The 22,898-nt window shown below is 41.8% G+C and overlaps 1 protein-coding gene across 2 annotated transcripts in view; it reads right to left on the reverse strand.

Moving 5' to 3' along the window:
* The window catches only part of SYTL4 (synaptotagmin like 4), a 157,821-nt gene that overhangs the window by 76,788 nt on the left and 58,135 nt on the right, over positions 1–22,898 (reverse strand). The window contains exons 5-7 of one of the 2 annotated variants that reach the window (XM_082447597.1): positions 18,351–19,053; positions 5,953–6,094; positions 2,247–4,814 (exon numbers count right to left, since the gene is read on the reverse strand). The gene's annotated coding sequence lies outside the window, so the exon portion shown is untranslated. Of the gene's footprint in view, positions 1–1,841; positions 1,992–2,246; positions 4,815–5,952; positions 6,095–18,350; positions 19,054–22,898 lie in introns of those variants that run through there. The other variant, XM_082447596.1, reaches the window with a different exon arrangement.

A 22,898-nucleotide genomic window follows, 5' to 3' on the forward strand; every position in this document is an offset into this window, starting at 1 on the left:
CTGTAGTTTTGATTTGCATTTCCCTAATAACTAATGATGTTGACCACCTTTTCATGTACTTACTAGCCATTAGTATATCTTCTTTGAAGAAATGCCTATTCAAACCCTTTGTCCATTTCTAAATTGGGTTGTCTTTTATTATTGAATTGTAAGTGTTCTTTATATTCACTACTTATACTCTTGAAAAGAGAGAACAGGTTGGGGGAACGGAGAAGGGAGAAGAACATTGTTAGAAGAAGTGGCATGGAGTTGTATGCAGATGTTAACAGCTGGTTTTGCTGTTTGATTCAAGAGGAGTCCAGGTCAGGGGAAAATGTACTGAATTGTATTGAGGATGGGTCGTTTGTGGTCATGGCCAAAATAAATAAGTGCAGAACTGGTTTGTTCTTTGGAGGTTGATAACTTTTTTTTTTTTAATTTTTATTTTAATGAAACAATTTTATTTAGTTTTTTTTTAAATTAATTAATTATTTATTTATTTATGGCTGTGTTGGGTCTTCGTTTCTGTGTGAGGGCTTTCTCTAGTTGCGGCAAGTGGGGGCCACTCTTCATCGCAGTGCACAGGCCTCTCACCACCGCGGCCTCTCCCTTTGCGGAGCACAGGCTCAGCAATTGTGGCGCACGGGCCCAGCTGCTCCACGGCATGCGGGATCCTCCCAGACCAGGGCCCGAACCCGTGTCCCCTGCATTGGCAGGCAGACTCCCAACCACTGCGCCACCAGGGAAGCCCGGAAGTTGATAACTTTTAAGACCTGTTCAAAGATTTATTCTGAGTGGTCATTCATTCTAATAAAAGCATCTCTGAAGGAAGGAAAACAATTACTTACCAGAATATGAAAGCAAAAGCTAGGGGTGCCTTGTTACAAAATGTAATGACCATATGTGTTCTATTTTCCTTTGCCACTCTAGCAATGTTTGATGCTATTGCCCGCTCCTTCCTTATTAAAGTCTCCTATGGTTTCTGGAATATCATAGCCTCCTGGTTCTCCTATCTCTCACTGTCTTTCTTACTCTTCTCAGACCCCACTTTCTCTGCCCACACCTTAACATTTAAGACTTAACCATCACATTAATTTATTCAGGAGAAGTCTGAGGGCACTAACATTTACTAGTACCTGTTAAATGCACTGTTTTTAGGAGCTGGAAATGCAGCGCTAAACAAACAAACAAAAAGATCTTGCACACATGGAGCTTACATTCTAAGTCAAAGAAAAATAAACAGTAGCACAGTAGCAAACACACATAGCACTTACTATTATTCTAATTACTGTTCTAAGATATTAATCTAAGACACACACACATTTAGTCCTCACAAAAATCCTATGATGTAGATATCATTACTACTCCAATTTTACAAATAAAGAAACTGAGGCACAGAGAGGTCAAATGGTTGTCGGGATTTAAAGCCAGACAGTATGGGTCCAGCGTCCATGTTCTTAACTAGTACTTTATATTGCTTCTCAGTAATAAATAAATACATCAAATAAGACTTACTAAGAGGTAGCTAAACTGGTATTTTAATTATCATTACTCACCAGTCACCTCCATTCCATACAGGAGAATTCTAGAAATTAATTGGAGGAAGAGAAAGAGAATTTTTTGCAGAGAATTCATGGGAGTAGAAGGCACTATCATTCCCCTGCTCAAGCCTAGCAAAAAGGTCTCAGTTAAACCTTTCAAGAGGGGAGACTGGTATCTTAATCCCAGGCTGAAGGCTTGCTGCACTACAGAAATTTTTAGGCCTGCCTGTGTAGACACTGAAGCAGGGAAGAGTTCATGGGAGAACTTCACATGTGTCCTGTGGTGTCTGAATAAGATAGAAACTTGTCCTTGACTTTTACCTGAAGAAATCTGAAGGCAGAAGGCTGATTAAAGTTGTTCACAGCAGCAGGACAAAGAAAGAGGTCTAGACTTCCTAGGGACCATGTTGTCTATGGGCCAGGTGGTTTCCTCAGAGTGTATCTGGCAACTCTAGCAGAAGAATGAGGATCCTATGAGAATAAAGTTGTATGGGCAAGAGCCACGGGGGGGAAGACAGTCAGAGTGTACATTGTTCCCATCAGGAATGGTGCAGGGAGGAGGTCCACTGGGGGAATGGGAAGTGAAGGAGTCTCTGAAGAAACCACAGAAGCACATTACAAGAAAAGGCAGTATTGGGGCATTACAAAGGGCACTGATAGCCAGATTAAACCAGCCCCAGTCAGTTAAGCCTCATTGTCCCTTTAAGACTCTCTCTTCCTACCTACCTCAACACTGGAGGAGCCAGAAGCTGCAGAGCAAGTGGGGGAGGAAGTGGAGCCAGGAGAGTGAAAGAACAGACCAAGTCACTTTTCTTCATTGGAGATCTGTGGGATCTTTAGTCAAGCTGCACTGGAGGTTGAAGGCTGAAAGAGAAGCTTTAAATTGAATGTGAAATAGAATTTTTAATTTTGAATGGTTGAACTTTTTAATGCCTGTTGATTAAACTATTGTAAATATCTGAGAGTAGCCAAAAAGCCAATGGGTTATATACCTAACACAGTATGGGATAGTAATGTGTTACCAAATAAAAGCAGGGTAAATGAATAGAGAGTGATGGGGTGATATTTTACATATGTTTGTCAAGGAAAGCTTCTCAGAAGATGTGATACAAATGAAGTGAAGAACCAGGCCATAGGAATATCCTTAGCCCTTAGCCCTTTTCAGTATACACATTCTCCTTGGGCTATCTCATCCATTCCCATGGCTTAAATTCCCCTGCTGACTCTCAATCTTGTATCTCTACCCTAAATTTTCTCCTGATCTTCAGACTCATATATTTAATGTCTACCAGATAGCCCTACCTCAATGATCACAACTACTTCAAATTCAACTTCTCCAAACTTAAACTTCACCTTCCTTCCAAACCTCTTCTGTCCCCAGTGTTTTCCATCCTAGTGAATAGCACAAGTAGCACAAGCCAGAAACTGTCCCCATATCTAACCAGTCCCAGATCCTACTGTTCTCATCACATAAACAGATCTTGAATTCCCTCCCACTGCCACTACCCTAACTCAAGTCATAATCATCTCTCACCTGGACTACAATAATAGCCTCCTGACTGGTCACCCTACTTCCAATCTATCTTCCACACTGCAGCTAAAGTAGTCTTCCCTAAATCCAAACAGGACAATAAAGAAACTCAATACCTCTGGATAGTTCTCAGAGTTGAGTCTTTCATGTGGCTTAGAGGGACTTTTATGATCTGCTTCCTATCTATCTTACAAGCCATCTCTTCCACCACTCCTTGTTTTTGAGCGCTCCTCTCCCAGCTAACCTAAATGATTTGCACTTCCCTCGAAACCCCAAATTCTCTTATGTCTCTTCCATCTTCCTTTATCTTTGCCATGCTAATCCTTACTCATTCTTCAGCTCACATGTGATGTCTTCTGGAAAGCCTTTCCTGCACCCCACTAAGATGGGTACCCATGCTCTGTGTTCCCCCTGTCCCATAGCACCTTCTATATATTTCTGACATAGCAGTCACTCCACGGTATTCTCACTGTTCAAGTGGTGGCCCTTCCCATTAAAATGTGAGCTCCTCAAGAGCAGGATCTATGTCTTATTAATCTCTGTATCAATAAGACCTGACATATAACACAGGTTCTCTTTCAAAATCCAGACTGTTCCTCTGCCTGAACTCCTCCTTACTCATCCTTGCCCTTTAAATTTCCAATCATTCCTTAATAATTCATTAGCTTATCCTACTGGATGTTTGTGTGCTACATAGCTAGCAGATTGTTCCTCCTAGGGCTGTTTCTCAACTGGGAACAAAGTTGTCCCCCTCCCCAGGGGACATTTGGCAATGTCTGGGGATACTTGTGGTTGGCACAACTCGGAGAAGGGATAGTGTGCTACTGGAATCTAGTGGGTAGAGGCCAGGGATGCTTCTAAACATCCTGTAGTACACAGTACGGCACGCCCCTCCAACAAAGAAGTATCCAGACGCAAACATCAATAGTATGGAGGCTAAGAAACCCCCACCCCGACCCCCACGCCGAGGGCAAGCAAAGCCCTGCAGCTCTGGTGGACTTTTCTAGCCTTGTTTCTCTTGTGCTGAATTAGCTGCCTGTGAAATCCAGTCCTGTCTTCTGAGGTCTAAGATAATAATGAGGAGGAAAAACAAGTCATAAAGATAAAGTTCTTGTGGTCTGGGGTTTTCCTGGATGAGCAAAACCATATTTGAATGTATGCTAAAACCCATATTTGGGAAAATACTTACAGAGAGATGAGCCATTCAACAAATGGCCCAAAGGGCTTTAACTAGATTCAGAGAGCTCTTTAGAGCTACTATTTTTTACTCAAGTTAAGTGCACTAGACAAACTCCTGTACAAGTGGAAAAGAGTAATGAACATTTGTTGAGCTATTTCTATATGCCAAACACTATGTAAAGTACTTTACATACATTATCTCTTTTAAAATCTTCACAATAGCACTATAAATTAGGCACTGTTACTATCTCCACTTTACAGGTGAGGAAACTGTGGCTCAGAGAAGCTAAGTAACGCATTAATGATAAATGAAGAAATAAGCACTTAAATCCAATGCCTTTCTATTACACCATGCTAGGATGATTCCGTGCTAAAGGCACATAAAAATCAAGTTCTCAAGACAGAAGATAGCTTCTCTTTCAACATTTTGTTTGCTTCTGTCAAGCTTAAAAAAGAAAAAGTAGTTTGGCATCCACTCTAAGTCCAGTTAACCCTTTGTTTGATTCTTCACACTTGAGTAGGACCCATCTTCCTTTGGTACATTTCCATTAGGGGCACTGTAGTCCAATAGGATCAGGCCTAGGCTGTGAATCAAAAGATATAAACACATTCAATTAATCACATGTACTCAAAAAAATTGACTGGCATTTTACCTCACTATTCCTTGATTTCTCACCTGCAAAATGATAAAGTTTGATTATGATAACAATAGGATGTGATAAATGTGATATATCCCACATACAGGCTTTTCTAATATATTTTTCTTAACCATATTTAATTATTTATTTATTTATTTATTTTTATTTTTGGCTGCGTTGGGTCTTCGTTTCTGTGCGAGGGCTTTCTCCAGTTGCGGCAAGTGGGGGCCACTCTTCATCGCGGTGCGCGGGCCTCTCACTATCGCGGCCTCTCCTGTTGCGGAGCACAGGCTCCAGACGCGCAGGCTCAGTAATTGTGGCTCACGGGCCCAGTTGCTCCGCGGCATGTGGGATCCTCCCAGACCAGGGCTCAAACCCGTGTCCCCTGCATTGGCAGGCAGATTCTCAACCACTGCGCCACCAGGGAAGCCCCAGGCTTTTCTAATATGCAACTTTAGGATCCTTTCTCAGGCCCAGACCCACTCCCTAGCCAAAATTCCCTAGGATTCAGTCTGCTTTTCCCTCTTTGCAAAACTACTGCTGCCCTTTCTATCCCTTTGGGGTTCTCATCAATATTCCCCCTCCATCATTCTGTAGAGTGGGAAACAATCTCAATACGCTAGATGACAATCACAGGAGTTCTTCTTATGTAACCTGCTATATCATCATGAAACTAATCCTTCCAAAGGAAGTGACTATTGCATGAGCAAGTATCAGAGGAAAGCATGGATCGTACAATTTTTCTGTTGTTGATAACAACACCACTGAAGACTGTTCTAGCATCATATATAATGCTTCATAGGAATGGTGGTCATTGTAATATGATTGTGCCTGCCTTATAATGCCTCAATTACTCAAGCATCAACATGCCTCAATGCAAAGGACAGTTTTGGGTGATGTGGTAGCATATAGTCTAACCACTTCACACCACAACCTGCATTACTAGCCTCTCCCCCACTCTGCTTATACCTACTATAGTATCACAAGCTTCATCTTCAGGGATTTGGAGGTCACATCTCCACCTACCTTGCTGCTGCCATTCCTCTCTGATAGTGCAATTCAAAATTTCTCTCTTCATACTTACAAGGAAGGACTGCACATCTCTTCGCCTGGGTTTAATCTCTGCTTCTTTCTCTTAAAATTCTCTTTGTGGTTCTTCTTACACTCCTGCTTGATAATCTTGGGGCTGTTTTTAATGTGTAGCCAAAGATATGTGAGAATGAAACCTGATGAAAATAAACTGCAATTACCTGTGCAGGCAGTAACTAGGAAGCTTCAGCAAATTTGTTGAGTCCTGGCACCCATTTTGAGTAAACAAACAAGTTTTCTGAGAGTCCACCCTTCCCAGATACCGTTCTATTTGAAGTTCAGTAAACTTACATCTCACCTCCACATGAACTGAAAAGTTGCAACAAGATTTCCAAAAGAAAGATACATGACTAGCGCAGTTAAAGTGAAAAGCGGTCTTTTTTAAATAAGAAGATTGGTTCCCTCTGTGCTCTAAGTCCTATGATCGGCCTGTGTCAAATTTTTTGCACGGTATCTCTTTCTTCAGGTCTCCAAAAAATCACAGCAGGAGCTTTTTAGAGTGAAACTTGGGCCTTGAAGAATAGAACAGGAAAGAAAGAACAAGCAAGGATGATGTCAAAATTCCATCCTTCCATTGCTACTGCTGTCAGAGGAGGAAACTGGTAGAAAGTTGATGCTTCTGTTGCTCTGAAGCAGTGAGATAAATAATCAAATGGGACATACCCAGGGGAAAAAAAAAAAAACTGTGCATCGGCACCAATCAGCTAGCTCAGAGTCGCCTCAACTCTGTATACATCTCTGCCTGGGCAGATTCCGCCACTCTGGGGTCTATTTTAGCAGCCTAATTTATAAACTTGATGACAAAGGGGTTGATTATTTGGGGTCAGCATAACACTGGGCAGTGGAAAAGCAAATACAGGGGAATGAGAACAAGATGTTCTATACATACATAATAGTGTCATTTCTTTTGAGGAGACATAGGAATCAAATAGCAGGAATTTTTGGCTCTTCGGATTCTGAGGGAAAACAAAATGACCTTGGCATCTAGAAAATAAGCTCCAGTTCCGAAGATTGAAGTTATTACCCACAATAAGATTAGATTCTGCCCTGTGGGAACACATTTGTGTTCTGCAGTCAGTTTGGGATTAACCTTTTCAGGGCCGCTGGAGAATTAATTGGTTCTTTTTTTTTTTTTTTTAAATAAATTTATTTATTTATTTATCTACTTTGGCTGTGTTGGGTCTTCGTTTCTGTGCGAGGGCTTTCTCCAGTTGCGGAGAGCGGGGGCCACTCTTCATCGCGGTGCGCAGGCCTCTCACTATCGCGGCCTCTCCCGTTGCGGAGCACAGGCTCCAGACGCGCAGGGTCAGTGGTTGTGGCAAACGGGGCCTAGTTGCTCCGCGGCATGTGGGATCTTCCCAGACCAGGGCTCGAACCCATGTCCCCTGCATTGGTAGGCAGAATCCCAACCACTGTGCCACCAGGGAAGCCCGAATTAATTGGTTCTTAACTTCTCTCTCTGGGCTGCCTTAGGTTCTAGAGGGTTCCCTGTATGGCAAAGGAGCTTTGTGCAGAGCAGCCAGCTGTGCAACTGTGGCTTATTTACCCATGCTTCTGGCTTAGATTCCTCTAAATGTGAGACTGGAGAAGGCAGCCCCTCCCAGAGAGCACACAAGCCCAGCCCAGCACAGCAGGACTTAGTGTGGGTGGGGTTCATACAGTGCATCAAATATGACAGTCCAGAAAGGGGTTGAACTATGAAACCACCCCAGGTCTGCTTCCTCCTCCACCGTGCTTCTCTTTTCTTCAATTGCTCCTGCTTTATACACCCTACTACAGATAGGGCAGTTGTGAAAATTCCAAAAGCCCAAAAATTCAAGCTGGCACTGCTTCAGGAATTGTGGATTTTTTTTTAAAGAAGTGTACAACTTAGTTTAAAAGGATATTCATCAAAATGTTAATAGTGGTTATTTCTCTGGCATGGGATTACTGGAGATTTTTCTTTTCTCTTTGTGGTTTCCTAAATTTTCCATCATGACCATGTGTTACTTGCATAGATGTTTTTAAATGTTTTGTTTAAAAAGGTAACCTTCCTAGATGATACATTTTTATTTCCCTGGTGCTCTATCTCCAAGCACTGGAGAACAGCCCAGAAAGTATACAGAAAAACACCCAAGTGGGGAGTTTTCCACTACCAGCATTATTATTCTTTAAAATCATGGAGATAAGGCAAAGGATGAATATATGAACAGACTATCAGCAGGGCCTTGGAAGGAAAATAATTCACTCCAGATGGTTCAGATGAATAGACTGTGAAAAAACTGTTTACAGTGAGTGGTCAGGGTTACAGGAAGAAATAAGGAGGAGTGAAGTATGAGTGGGAGGGTCAAAGGAAGTAATAGCGTTTCCAGAGCCCAGTGAGTGCTGGACCCATGGAGGAGGAGGAGCCCAGTAGGTACTCCAGCTGTGCAGGGATGCAGGTACTGCCAGAAATGCAGTGCCAGCGCAGGGAGGGAGTTGGGGAGAAATACTCTGACCTCCCTTTCTTCCCACTAACTGATCTCTTACCATTTCTACCCCTCTACCAAACCCAACTACAAGCCAGCAGGCAAGGGAGCCAAGAATATACAGTCCGCAGGGGTAAACCTAGAAAACAGAGCAGGACTATGAAGAATAGAAATTGGATGGGGGTAGGGGGCAAAGAATAATCAGCATTGTCTACCCCTTTTGTCACTCAGAAGCCACTCCTGTCCTTTATGCAAAAGAAGAACTATCATTTCCAACACAGACGAGACACAAAATCTATAAGCCTATCATCATGAGGTGGTATTGATTCAGTTATATTCTTATCTGGAACCTAAATTATAAGAGTTGTCACCACCCGTACCCTTCATCAAGGAAGCAAGGAAAGGGAAGTGAGAAAAAGATAATTGATTAACATAAAATATGTATAGTTCTTAGAGTCCCCACTTGCTGAGAAACTAAGCCAACACTCCCTCATTCCCCCCCCAACACCCCCTCCCCCCAGGGAACAAGGCCTCCTCTGCATACAGGCCTTTCAACAAATGCCCTTGGGGAAGTTGCCTGACAAGCTAGTGCTTGACCTCCTCTGGATGCACATTCTCATCAGCTCCAAGTCCATAAGGCGTTAGATTGCCAACACAGCACAAATTGGAGCAGTACTGATCTCAGAGAGACAGTAGTGAGCGGTTCTGAAGAGAGATCTTAGTTTCCTGCACAGGAATTGAACCTGGGTAGCCTGGATGAAAACCAGGAATCCTAGACACTAGACCACCAGGGGCTAGAGGCTAGAAGCAAAGTGGCCCTGGCTCTTTCCCCTGTTTGAAAGCAAGACTGTTTCAAGCAGGCAAAAACTGTAAAAACAGGTACAAAGTTTATTATTAGAGATGCAGCACAACAGTATGGGAGAGCACACAGAGAAGCAGTTTGTTTATTTAAGACAGAAACAAGGCAGAAATACACACCCAGAAAGAAAGGGTGTGGGTATCCCCCCTAATGAGGAGGAGCACAGTGAAGAGGTGGTTTAAATCACTTATCTAGGACAGTCCTTCCGGGTCTTTGTTTACATTTGGCCAATTATCTTGTTTCTTTTTTCACACCTGACTGGTCCCAGGACCCTCCCCAACATGCGTGCTCAATTTTTGCTAAGATGGATCCCACCCCAGAGGCCTGTGGGTGCATGTCCACACTTATTATGGGGTGGCACCCCCTCTCTTTTTGACCCCCAAGGAGCCTTCCTGCACATGTGCAGACAGGGAAGTTTTCCTTGACCTCAGGAGTGGTTATCTTATCTCTTCAGCAGAGCTCAGCTTCTGCCACTAGCTTTGTCCTTGGAGTGTCTGGGGGGAAACAAAGCTTCAATTTTACTCCACTTGACAAACACCAGCTGTCCAGCCCAGGGGCCCATCTATCTCCTACCTCAGTACAAGGCTTGATCCAAGAGGGAGAGCCTATTCCCCAAGAGACTCATAAGACCTCAGCAGTCTATATTGACAGGAGCATAGGAAGCATGTATGGAAGTGAGTTCTAAGGGTGTTGACTAAGGGGGAAGAAGTGTAAGATGTGATAGGGTCAAATTCACTGATGTACTCACCCAGAATTGAAAATTTAAAGTGTTGGCTGAAGCATTGAGGTGTGTTGTAATGGTCTATTAAATTGGCCAATCAAAGCCTGGATTCAGTGACAGCCTGCAGTCATTGAAGTCAAAATGCCTGAACTTCTCTGACATCTTACAGAAGGAGTCCAGAGGTTCTGGGAAATGGATATAACAGAATAGATTTACTTGCAAACTGCTTAGCTACCCCTAATCACACCTCCTCGAGGACACAGAGGACACGCCCTTCACCAAGGCATTAAAACATGTATTGATGCCCTTTCTATTCCCTCCCATTCCTGAGTAATTCAGTCTAAAAGCCATTAGGTGGGGGCAGAGAAAAGCAGGCAGCTAGAGGGCAAGGCGTTAGAGCCTGAGTGGGGTAAAGAAATGTGAATAAAAAATGTTGCCTGCCATATCAGCAAACAAAGGATGCTGTGGCCATTAAGCCCTCAGCCACTGGAGCCACCCTCAATGGTGCACCCTGAGGGGAGTGAGGATGGGAAAGAAGAGGATTCTGGCCCCAGATTGCTGAGGTACATATCAAAGGAATGATTTCACTGAGCCCAGACTCTTGCATCTTCCTATACACAAAAAAGCACTAAATTCATTAACTTGAGATGTCTGGTTTTCTTTAATTAACAGTAACCTTTTGATGTTCTGACTACCTGGTCTTTGTTGCAAAACTCCTATGTAACCTGCCTCCTCCCTTACTTCTTCGTCCCAGGCTTGAGTCCTCAGAAAGTCCGCCAAATAAAACATAATTCTCAACTTTTAGGTTGTGCATTTTTTCAGTCGACAGAAGGCATGACATAGGGTTATGAAGCCCAAGCAGGGTGTGGAGGGCACCTATGCTGGTATGGAGGGCATCACACATGGAGGCAGTCTGGCATGGAATGTCAAAGCCAAATTGAAGAAAGGAGGGAGTTCATGCAGAGAGGCGGCCTGGCATGGGGTTCTGGTACCCAAATAGGGTTAGGAGACTGTTCATTCTAGAGGGCAGTCCAACATAGGGAGTTACAGCTAGGGCAGGGTGAGAAGGGCATCCCCAAGGAGAGGTGTTCTGGCATGGACTATCAGAGTCCAAAGACAGTGAGGAAAGCAAACACACAGAGAGAGGAGAGCTGCGTGGCATGGGGAATCAGAGCCCCTCGCAGAGGGGGTGACCTGATGACTGGGTGTCAGGGCCCAAGTGGAATGAGAAAGGCATCAGTGGGGAGAGGTGGCCTGGCATGGGATGTCCCAGCCTAAGTGGGCTGAGTAGGGTGTCCACACCGGAGCACAAGTCAGCATGTAAAGTCAGAGCTGAGCAGTGAGGAAGGCATTCACACAGAGATGCAATTTGGCATGCAATATCAGAACCCAAGTGGAGTAAGAAAGGTGTCCATAATGGCAGGGAGCCCCATACAGGACGTCAGATCCTGAGCAAGGGGAAGAGTGCATCCATGAAGTAAAGTGGCAGGCTAAAGCAAGGTGTCAGAACCTGAGCAGGACGAGGAAGGCATACATGCAGGGGTAAGGCCTGGCATGGGCTGTCAGATCCAAGAAGAGTGAAAAGCATGTCCATGAAGGGAAGAGACTTCCTGCTGCAGGATGTAAGAGTCCACGTTGGAGGAGGATGGTTTCCATACAGGTGAGGAAGCAGCCTAGAGAGGGGTGTTTGAGCCCAAACAGAGTGAAGATGTCTCCAGAAAGAGGCTGCCTGATGTGGGCTGTCAGAACCCAAGCAGTGTAAAAAAAGCATCCATGTGGGAATAGGGGCAGCCTGGCACTGAACGGTCAGAGCCTGAGCAAGGCAGGGTGATGAAGGCATCCCTGCAGAGAAATGGCCTTGCATGGAATGTTAAAACCCATGTGGAGTTAACAGAACATCCACACAGTGGAGTAGGAGTGGGATGGGCAGTGTGCAACATCAGAGACTTAATGGGATGGAATGGGTATCCCCACAAAAGGATAGCCTGGTATGGGGTGTCAGCAGCCAAGAAGGATGAGGAGAGCATCCATGCAGAGGGATGGCCTGATATCAGGTGTTGAAGCCAAAGTGGGATTAGGAAGGCATCTCCAAAGGATAAGTGGTAGTGGAGGAAATGCAGATTAATTACATACAGGGGGCCTAATCAAATTATTACGGATAACTGAAGCCAGGTTTTTGCACTGTCAGAGAAGAGAGTTACCAATTTGGTAAGGGAAAAAAACTGTAATGAACCTTGTGGTATTGGACTGGAATTGGAGGTATCAATGAGAAGTCATGGTTTTCAATACATATAGATGTAAATGTGTGTAAGTGTATTTATACACATTTAGATGGACAGCTAGAGAGATAAATATACACATGCACACACATATGTGCACTTATACATATATTTCCTAACTCTGTCAGCTGAGAGGACCTAGGAGCAAAGACACATCAGTAGCAATGATCATACTTAGTACCCAGATCTTGTTTTCTATTCTTTTTTGGCTATTTTTTAAATTTTTATTTTATATTATAGTTAATTAACAATGTTGGGTTAGTTTCAGGTGTATAGCAAAGTGACTCAGTTAATACATATACACGTATCTATTCTTTTCCAATTCTTTTCCCATTTAGGTTACTACGCAGTATTGAGCAGAGTTCCCTGTGCTACACAGTAGGTCCTTGTTGGTTATCTATTTTAAATATAGCAGTGTGCACATGTCAATCCCAAATTCCCAGTCTATCCCTCCCCCGACCCTTTTCCCCGGTAACCATAAGTTCGTTCTCTAAGTCTGTGAGTCTGTTTCTGTTTTAAAAATAAGTTCAGGGCTTCCCTGGTGGCGCAGTGGTTGAGAATCTGCCTGCCAATGCAGGGGACAAGGGTTCGAACCCTGGTCTGGGAAGATCCCACATGCCACGGAGCAACTGGGCCCGTGAGCCACGATTACTGAGCCTGCACGTCTGGAGCCTGTGCTCCGCAACAAGAGAGGCCGCGATAGTGAGAGGCCCGCGCACCGCGATGAAGAGTGGCCCCCGCTTGCCACAACTAGAGAAAGCCCTCGCACAGAAACGAAGACCCAACACAGCCAAAAATAAATAAATAAATAAATTTTTTTAAAAAATGCCAGTTTTCTATAAAAAAAAAAATAAGTTCATTTGTATCATTTTTGTTTAGATTCTGCATATAAGCAATATCATATGATATTTGTCTTTCTCTGACTTATTTCACTTAGTATGATAATCTCCAGGTCCATCCATGTTGCTGCAAATGGCATTATTTCATTCTTTTTAGTGGCTGAGCAATATTCCATTGTAAATATGAACCACATCTTCTTTATCCTTATGCCTGTCGATGGATATTTAGGTTGCTTCCATGCCTTGGCTATGGTAAATAGCACTGCAATGAACATTGGGGTGCATGCACTCTTTCAAACCATGTTTTTCTCCAGATATATGACTAGGAGTGGGATTGCTGGTCATATGGTAGTTCTATTTTTAGATTCTTAAGGAACCTCCATACTATTCTCCATAGTGGCTGTATCAATTTACATTCCCAACAACAGTGTAGGAGGGTTCCCTTTTCTCCACACCCTCTCCAGCATTTACTGTTTGTAGACTTTTTGATGATGACCATTCTGACTGGTGTGAGGTGATATCTCATTGTAGTTTTGATTTGTATTTCTCTATTGATTAGCGATGTTGAGCATCTTTTCATGAGCCTCTTGGCCATCTGTATGTCTTCTTTAGAGAAATGTCTATTTAGGTCTTCTGCCCATTTTTCGATTGGGTTGTTTGTTTGTTTGATATTGAGGCACATGAGCTGTTTGTAAATTTTGGAGATTAAATACTTGTCGGTTGCATTGTTTGCAAATATTTTCTCCCATTCTGTGGGTTGCCTTTTTTGTTTTGTTTATGGTTTTCTTTGCTGTGCAAAAGCTTTTGAGCTTAATTAGGTCCCATTTGTTTACTTTTGTTTTTATTTCCATTACTCTAGCAGACAGATTGAAAAAGCTATTGCTGCGATTTATGTCAAAGAGTGTTCTGCCTATGTTTTCCTCTAAGAGTTTTATAGTATCCAGTCTTACATTTAGGTCTTTAATCTATTTTGAGTTTATTTTTGTGTATGGTGTTAAAGAATGTCCTAATTTCATTTTTTTATGTAGCTATCCAGTTTACCCAGCACCATTTATTGAAGAGACTGTCTTTCCTCCATTGTATAGTCTTGCCTCCTTTGTCATAGATTAATTGACCATAGGTGTGTGGGTTTATTTCTGGGCTTTCTATCCTGTTCCATTGATCTACATTTCTGTTTTTGTGCCAGTACCATACTGTTTTAATGACTGTAGCTTTGTAGTATAGTCTGAAGTCAGAGAGCCTGATTCCTCCAGCTCCATTTTTCTTTCTCACGGTTGCTTTGGCTATTTGAAGTCTTTTGTGTCTCCATACAAGTTTTAAGATTTTTGTTCTAGTTCTGTGAAAAATGCCATTGGTAATTTGATAGGGATTGCATTGAGTCTGTAGGTTGCCTTGGGTAGTATAATCATTTTGACAATACTGATTCTTCCAGTCCAAAAATGTGGTATATCTTTCCATCTGTTTGTGTCATCTTCGATTTCTTTCATCAGTGTCTTATAATTTTAGCAAACCAAATCCAACAATTAAAAGGATCATACACCATGATCAAGTGGGATTTATCCCAACGATGCAAGGATTTTTCAATATCCACAAATCAAACAGTGTGATACACCACATCAACATATTGAAGAATAAAAAGCATATGATCATCTCAATAGATGCAGAAAAATCTTTTGACAAAATTCAATGCCCATTTATGATCAAAACTCTCCAGAAAGTGGGCATATAGGGAACATACCTCAACATAACAAAGGCCATATATGACAAACCTACAGCTAACATCATACTCAACTGTGAAAAGCTGAAAGCACTTCCTCTAAGATCAGGAACAAGACAAGGATGCCCACTCTCTCCACTTTTATTCAACATAGTTTTGGAAGTCCTAGCCACAGCAATCAGAGAAGAAAAAGAAACAAAAGGAATCCAAATTGGGGCTTCCCTGGTGGCGCAGTGGTTGAGAATCTGCCTGCCAATGCAGGGGACACGGGTTCGAGCCCTGGTCTGGGAAGATCCCACATGCTGCGGAGCAACTGGGCCCGTGAGCCACAACTACTGAGCCTGAGTGTCTGGAGCCTCTGCTCCGCAACAAGAGAGGCCGCAATAGTGAGAGGCCCGCGCACCGCGATGAAGAGTGGCCCCCACTCGCCGCAACTGGAGAAAGCCCTCACACAGAAATGAAGACCCAACACAGCCAAAAATAAACATAATAAATAAATAATAAATAAAAATAAAAAAAAAAAAAAAGGAATCCAAATTGGAAAAGAAGAAGTAAAACTGTCACTGTTTGCAGATGACATGATACTACACATAGAAAATCCTAAAGATGCAACCAGAAAACTACTAGAGCTCATCAATGAATTCAGTAAAGTTTCAGGATACAAAACAAATAACAGAAATCTGTTGCATTTCTATACACTAGCAACGAAAGATCAGAAAGAGAAATTAAAGAAACAGGGATGAACATACACACACTACTATATATAAGATAGATAACCAACAAGGACGTACTGTATAGCACAGGGAACTCTACTCAATATTCTGTGATAACCTATATGAGAAAAGAGTCTAAAAAAGAATGAATATATGTATATTATAACTGAATCACTTTGCTGTACATCTGAAACTAACACAACATTGTAAATCAACTATACTCCAATAAAATTAAAATTAAAAAAATATATCCCGTCAAACTGCTTTCCACTCCCTTGCAGTGCTGCCTTCTCTAAGCCTTCACCAATATTGGGAATTATTAATCTTCCTTTCTTTACCAATGTACAGGCAAGGAATAATAGTTTTTGTTTCTAAATGTACTTTCATTTGCATTTTGACTATTTGTATTTCTACATTTATAAATTGCTGATATTCTACTTAGATATTGTTTTCTTATGAATTTATAAGTGCTTTCTATTTTAGAGGTATTGATCCACTATCTAGTTTGTATCGCAAATAATTTTCAAATTAAAAAATTCTTTTTGAAAAAAAAGAGAAACAATCCCATTTACCACCACATCAAAAAGAATAAAATACCTAGGATTAAACCTACCTAAGGAGGCAAAAGACCTGTACTCCAGATCTTGTTTTCTTTTTTAAAAAAAATTATTTATTTTTTATTTATTAATTTTTGGCTGCATTGGGTCTTTGTTGCTGCGTGCGGGCTTTCCCTAGTTGCGGCGAGCGGGGGCTACTCTTCATTGCGGTGTGCGGGCTTCTCACTGCGGTGGCTTCTCTTGTTGCAAAGCACGGGCTCTAGGCGCGTGGGCTTCAGTAGTTGTGACACGCGTGCTCAGTAGTTGTGGCTCATGGGCCTAGTTGCTCTGCGGCATGTGGGATCTTCCCAGACCAGGGCTCGAACCTGTGTCCCCTGCATTGGCAGGCGGATTCTTAACCACTGTGCCACCAGGGAAGCCCCAGATCTTGTTTTCTAAATACCATTTTCTGCTAAAAGAAATCAGAGCTCCTTGGAGAATTAGCTTATTACAAGGGCTAGACCAGGAAATGATAAGATGAGCCTGGAACCCCTTTTTGTGCCAGAAACTAAGTAAGGAAGGAAGGAAGTGCTTGAAGAATGGGTTATTTATGTAGTTTCTAAGTATCTCCTCACAAAATACTTATCAGTTACAAAAGACAAAACGAGTAACTTTACAATCGAGAAGCCTGGAAGATACCACCTTAATCAAGTGATCAAAATGAACATCATTAGTAATTGGACAAACAGAAATTATTCACCACCCAGTAGGACATGATAAGAAGAATGCAGCATCACTTCTGTGATGTTGCTACTAAAGATGCTCTATCAGTCAGGGTTCAATAAGAGAAACAGAACCACAAGGAATCTGTCACAGAAATTTTACCTTATGCAATTGTGGGACTTGGTTAAGAAGTGTATGCAAGGCTATTGTCTTTGTGTCTAATGCTGGAGCTTGCAATCCATAGGTCAGGCAGTTGGAAAGGTAAGATAGATGGAAGGCAGGGGGAAAGCAAAGACAAGTTGGAACCCACAAGCATTAGGTGGCAGTTCTTGTTGTCTCTGCCTTTAGTGGTATGTGTATCCCACAGAAGCTGGGCCCTTCATTGTGAAGCTAAACCTACCCCTGACCCAGAGAAGCTGAAGGGAGATCTAGGGGAAGGTGGGGCAGTTGTGGGCCCAGCTGGTGCCCCACACCAACGCGCTAAGCCAACAGATAAGCAATAATGTGTGTAAACTACAAAATAGCCGTTGTTTCACTTCTACCCTCCAAATTTCCCATGAGAATGTCTTTCGTGGTGCACCTCAGCAAGAAACATACAGAAAAGGGGTTCTGGAAAATGCAGGTCACCCTAACCAGTTGACACATTATAAAGCCACAAGAGATACATAACATGAACCTAGTTATGAGGAAATGTCAGAATAATCCAAATTGAGGGACAGTCTACAAAATAACTGTAATCTTCAAAAGTTTCAAGATCATAAAAGTTAAGGAAAGACTGAAGAATCATTTCAGACTAAAGGAAACTAAAGGTACATTACAATTTAATGCAATGCACAATTCCTGAATCCCTTTGCACTGAAGGACAATTGGCACAACTTGAATGGGGTCTGAGGATTAGATGATAATAATGTATCAGTGTTAATCTCCTGATACTGATGTTTGTTGTGTGGTTATATAGGAGAACATCCTTGTTTATCAGAAATACACACTTAAGTATCTGGCGAAATTCATACTTTAGTATTTTGAGGTGGAAGGGCAATAATTTGGCAACTAACCCTCTAAAGGTTCCAGGAAAAGTTACTTGTATTTGCCACTTTTCTATACATTTTCTGTACACCTGTGATTGTCTCCCAAAAAATTTATAAAAATATGCATTGGGTAAGGGGAGCACCTGCATCCTTAACAAGCTAAGTAATGGCCATACTCTGAAGGCCCAAGATGATGATGGGAGATTCCACGATGGAATTGGGTTCCCTGATCTCTGATGGGACCTAATGGGATCCCAAAGTGATAAAGGTCAGGTGGCAGCCTAACCACAAAATAAGAACATTTACCACAATAACACACAAGGACAGAATGGTAATCTCAGTGTTTTGACCCATGTTTTGACCCACAAAGATCTGTGGCAATGGCTAATTTTTCATAGAGTCCCTGAAAATGAAATATATGGTTAGCCTACTAAAGTGCTGCTTTACATACATAGAAGGAAAAGTTATAGGTCTTCTGGGAAGAAACCTAACTTCCTTTGGTCATCATAAAGAAAATTCATGGCATCTTACCCAGTTTCCAGTCGTAAGCCAGTTCACAGGCACAGAGCCCCCTGACGGAGGAGGGATCCTGCAATGCAGCCACAGATATGTATCATGAATCTTCCCCCAAAGGTTTTGTGGCAATTTATTAGGGTAACTGCACTCAGGGAAAGGAAATACTCAGACCTTCTGGGGATTATTAGATACTGGCTCTGAAGGTATGCTGATCCCTAAACAACTGGAATAAACACTATTATCCTCTGATAATAGGGAACCTATGGAGTTTAGGTGATAGATGGAGTCTTGGCTTGAACATGTCTTACATTGGGACTAAGGACGCATCCTATGGTTATTTCCCAAGACTCATAATATATAATGAGAATAGATATTAACTGACAGAATTCCCAAATTGATCCTCTGACCAATGGAGTGAGAACTATTATGGGAGGAATATCCAAGTGGAAGCCCCTGGAACAACCCTTACCCCTACCATGATAGTTAAACCTAAAGGAATATCGTTTCCCTGGGGGAACTGCAGAGATAACCTATATCAAAAATTGAGAGATGCTATAAAGGCACTTTCTACCAAATTCCCATTTGACCTACCTGCTTGGCTACTGTAAGTCAGATGATTTGTGGAAAATTAGAGTAAATTATCACAAATTTAATCAAGTGATACCAATTGCAGCTGAGGTTCCATATGAGCCATCTCTACTGGTATGCAGTTACTGACCTGGAAAATGTATACTTTTTCATTTCAGTCAACAAGCAAAATCAGAAACAGATTACATTTACAGGGCAAGGACAACAGATTAGCTGTATACCTTTACTGTTGCCCCAGGGCTATGTCAACTCTTCTGCAAACTGTCATAGACCAGAGGATGCTTGATCATCTTGATATCCCAGAGAACATAACACTGGTCCATTATATTGATGATATTATGCTAAGCAAACACAGTGAATAGGAAATAGCAAATAAATAAATAAATACCTTAGCAAGACATATGTATGCCAGAGTATAGGGGATGAACCTTGGAGAAGTTCAAGGGCGTGCCACATTGGTGAAGTTTCTAAGGGTCCAGTGGTATGGGGCATTTCTGAATATTCCTTATAAAATAGGATATAAGCTCCTGCACTTGTACCATTTACCATGAAGATGAGGCACAAAGTGTGGTGAGCCTCTTTGGATTTTGAAGGTAACATTTACCATATTTGATTATGCCCCTCTGACTCATTTATCAGGAACCTTGTAAGGCTCCACTTTCTTGAGTGAATCTCAGAGAAAGTAGTGACTTTGCAGCAGGTGCTGGTTGCAATGAAAGCTGATCTGCCACTTGGGTCTTAGGACCCAACAGATCCAATGGTATTCAAAATATGTCTGTGGCAGGCAGAGAAGTAGTATGAAACCTCTGGCAAAGCCCCAATAAGAAATCACCGTGAAGATCACTATGGCTCATGAGGAAGGCCATGCCCTCCTTTGTTGACAACTATTCTTCATTTGAAAAATCACTACTGGTTTATTACTGGGCCCTGATAGGGACTGAACATCTGACTATAGGACACAAAGGGATTATACAAACCAAACTTGTCTTCATGAACTGAGTGCTACCTGATCCACCTAACCATAAAATTTCCCACACAAAGCAGCATTTTATTGAAGATAGAAATGAAGGACTTCCACATCCATAATGACATGCGAGGAGCACTGTAGATCTACTCCAGAGTGAAACAAGCATAACTGATGAAAATCATTTAAAGAGCCAATGGTTTAAAGTCCCTTGATATTGTCCTAGGGCAAAGAGCAAATGCAGAAACATTTCTTCAAGAAAATCTACTAAAACTCAGTAAGAATAGCAAGGATCCGTGACAGTTTAGCCAAGACCCATTCCCTCCTTCCCCATCACCCACCTGGGTTTAATGGAAGCTTCCCTCCAGGAGGATGTGGCCAAGAAGACAGGTCTCTCTTACCCCTCAGCTCCAAACCAAGGGTTACCGTATCTCATTGGGAGAGGCAAGCCACCAGCACTTCTCATTCCCTACCACTCCAAGCTGAAGAAGCCAAATTCCTGGTGAATATGGCCGAGAAGTTGGGACACCCTTCCTTACCCAGCTTCCACTCACAGGGCAGACATTCTACATCAAGCATGGCATGCCAGAACACTGGAGCCCCAATCACCCCTGCTCTAGCTCACTCTAAAAGTAAGGGCTCCATGTCAGGAAAAGCAAGCTGAGAAGACCAGAGGGTACTACACCCACACAGTGCCCAAAGAATGACTCAGAGAATTTTCCCAAGGGAAGAGACCAGCCATAATAACTGAGAGTTCCAAAGTACTCCTTAAAGAAACTGATTTAATTTGAAAAAGTATCTGGAAAGACTAAGGGTGCTCCTAGAAACAATGGCCATTTTGGTAGCAAGCAATTAAGAAGAGACTGATAACTCCATGAGAGCAAGGTAAACCGTAGGCCAATAAATTTGCCAGAAAGAAGCAGGAAAAAAGAAGGCTAAGACTAACCTTCCAGGGATCAGAGCAGACCTCAAACATGTGCCTCAAAACTATCCCTACAAAAGAGCCCAAATTTATTTGGATTGAACTATAGAGCAATTTAAGCCCCACAGCTAACATCATACTTAATGATGAGAGACTGCATGCTTTCCCTCTAAAATCAGGAACAAGACAAGGATGTTGCTCTTGCCACTTCTACTCAACATTGTACTGGAGGTTCTAGCTGGGGCAATTAGGCTAGTTGAAGAAACAAACGGTATACAGTTTGAAATGAAGAACTAAAACACTCTATTTGTAGATGGCATGATCTTGTATATAAAAAACTCTAAGGAATCCACACACCAAAAAAAACCTATAAATGAGTTCAACAAGGTTTCAGGATACAAGAGCAATATACAAAATCAATTGTATTTCTGTAAATATAATTGTATTTCTGTATATCCAAAAATCAGTTATATTTCTGCAATAAATGGTTTGAAAATGAAACTAAGAAAACAATTCTGTTTACAAAAACAACCAGAAGAATAAACTATTTGGGGATAATTTTAACAAAAGAAGTACAAAATCTAGCCTCTAAAAACTGTAAAACATTGTGAAAAGAAATTAAAGAAGATCTAAATAAATGGAAAGATATCTGTAGTAGGCAGAATAATGGCCCCCAAGGATGTCCACATCTTAATCCTCAAAACCTGTGAATATGTTACCTTACATGAAAAAAGGGGCTTTGCAGATGTGATTAACTTAAGGATTTTGAGATGGAAAGGTTATCCTGGATATCTGGTTGGGTCCAATGTGATTCAAAGTTTTCTTTATAAGATAAAGGCAAGAGTGTAAGAGTTAGAGAGAGGGATTAAAACATGCTACATTGCTGGCTTTCAAGATGGCGTAAGGGCCATAAGCCATGAGCCATGAGCAATGGAAGTAGCTTCTAGAAGCTAGAAAATGCAAGAAAATGTATCCCCCGCCCCCTCCATCTAACATCTTGAAACCCATTTCAAATTTCTGACCTGCAAAACTGTAAGATAATTAATTTGTGTTGTTTCATGTTACTAAATTTGTGGAAATTTTTTATACCAGCAATAGGAAACCAATGTAACAACCCATGTTCATGGATCAGAAGACTTAATATTGTTAATATGGCAACACTTCCCAAACCGATCAACAAATTCAATACAATTCCTGTCAAAATCTAAGCTGCCTTCTTGGAGGAAATTGACAAGCTGACTCTACAATTCATATGGAAATTCAAAGGACTCAGAATAGCCAAAATAATCTTGGAAAAGAAGAACAAAATTGAACGACTCATATTTACTGATTTTAAAACTCATTACAAGCCTACAGAATCAAGACGGTATTGTACTAGCATAAAGACAGACATATAGACCAATGGATGGCAAGAAAATGTAATGAAAAAAGAATAGTCTTTTTAACAAATGGTGCTGGTACAATTGGATATCCACATGCAAAACAATGAAGTCAGACCCCCCTACCTCACACCATTTATACAAATTAATTCAAAATGGGTCGAATATCTAAATGTAAGAACTAAAAGTTTTAAGCTCTTAGGAGTCATAGTCATACATCTTCATGGCCTTGGATCATGTCATGGTCTCTTGGATATGACACCTAAAAGCAACAAAAAACAATAGATAAATAAGAATTCATCAAAATTTAAAAATTTGTGGTTCAAAGGACAATGTCAAGAAAGTGAAATGAAAATATACAGGAGAAAATATTTGCAAATCATATCTCTGATAAAAGACTTGCATCTAGAATATATAAAGAGCTATTACAACTCAACAACAAAAAGACAAATAACTGGGCTTCCCTGGTGGCGCAGTGGTTGAGAATCTGCCTGCCAATGCAGGGGACACAGGTTTGAGCCCTGGTCTGGGAAGATCCCACATGCCGCGGAGCAACTGGGCCCATGAGCCACAATTACTGAGCCTGCACATCTGGAGCCTGTGCTCCGCAACAAGAGAGGCCGCAATAGTGAGAGGCCTGCGCACCGCAATGAAGAGTGGCCCCTGCTCGCCGCAACTAGAGAAAGCCCTCACACAGAAACGAAGACCCA

Source organism: Balaenoptera physalus (genome assembly GCF_965194825.1).
Source record: "Balaenoptera physalus genome assembly, chromosome: X".
In the NCBI taxonomy this organism is placed as follows: domain Eukaryota; kingdom Metazoa; phylum Chordata; class Mammalia; order Artiodactyla; family Balaenopteridae; genus Balaenoptera; species Balaenoptera physalus.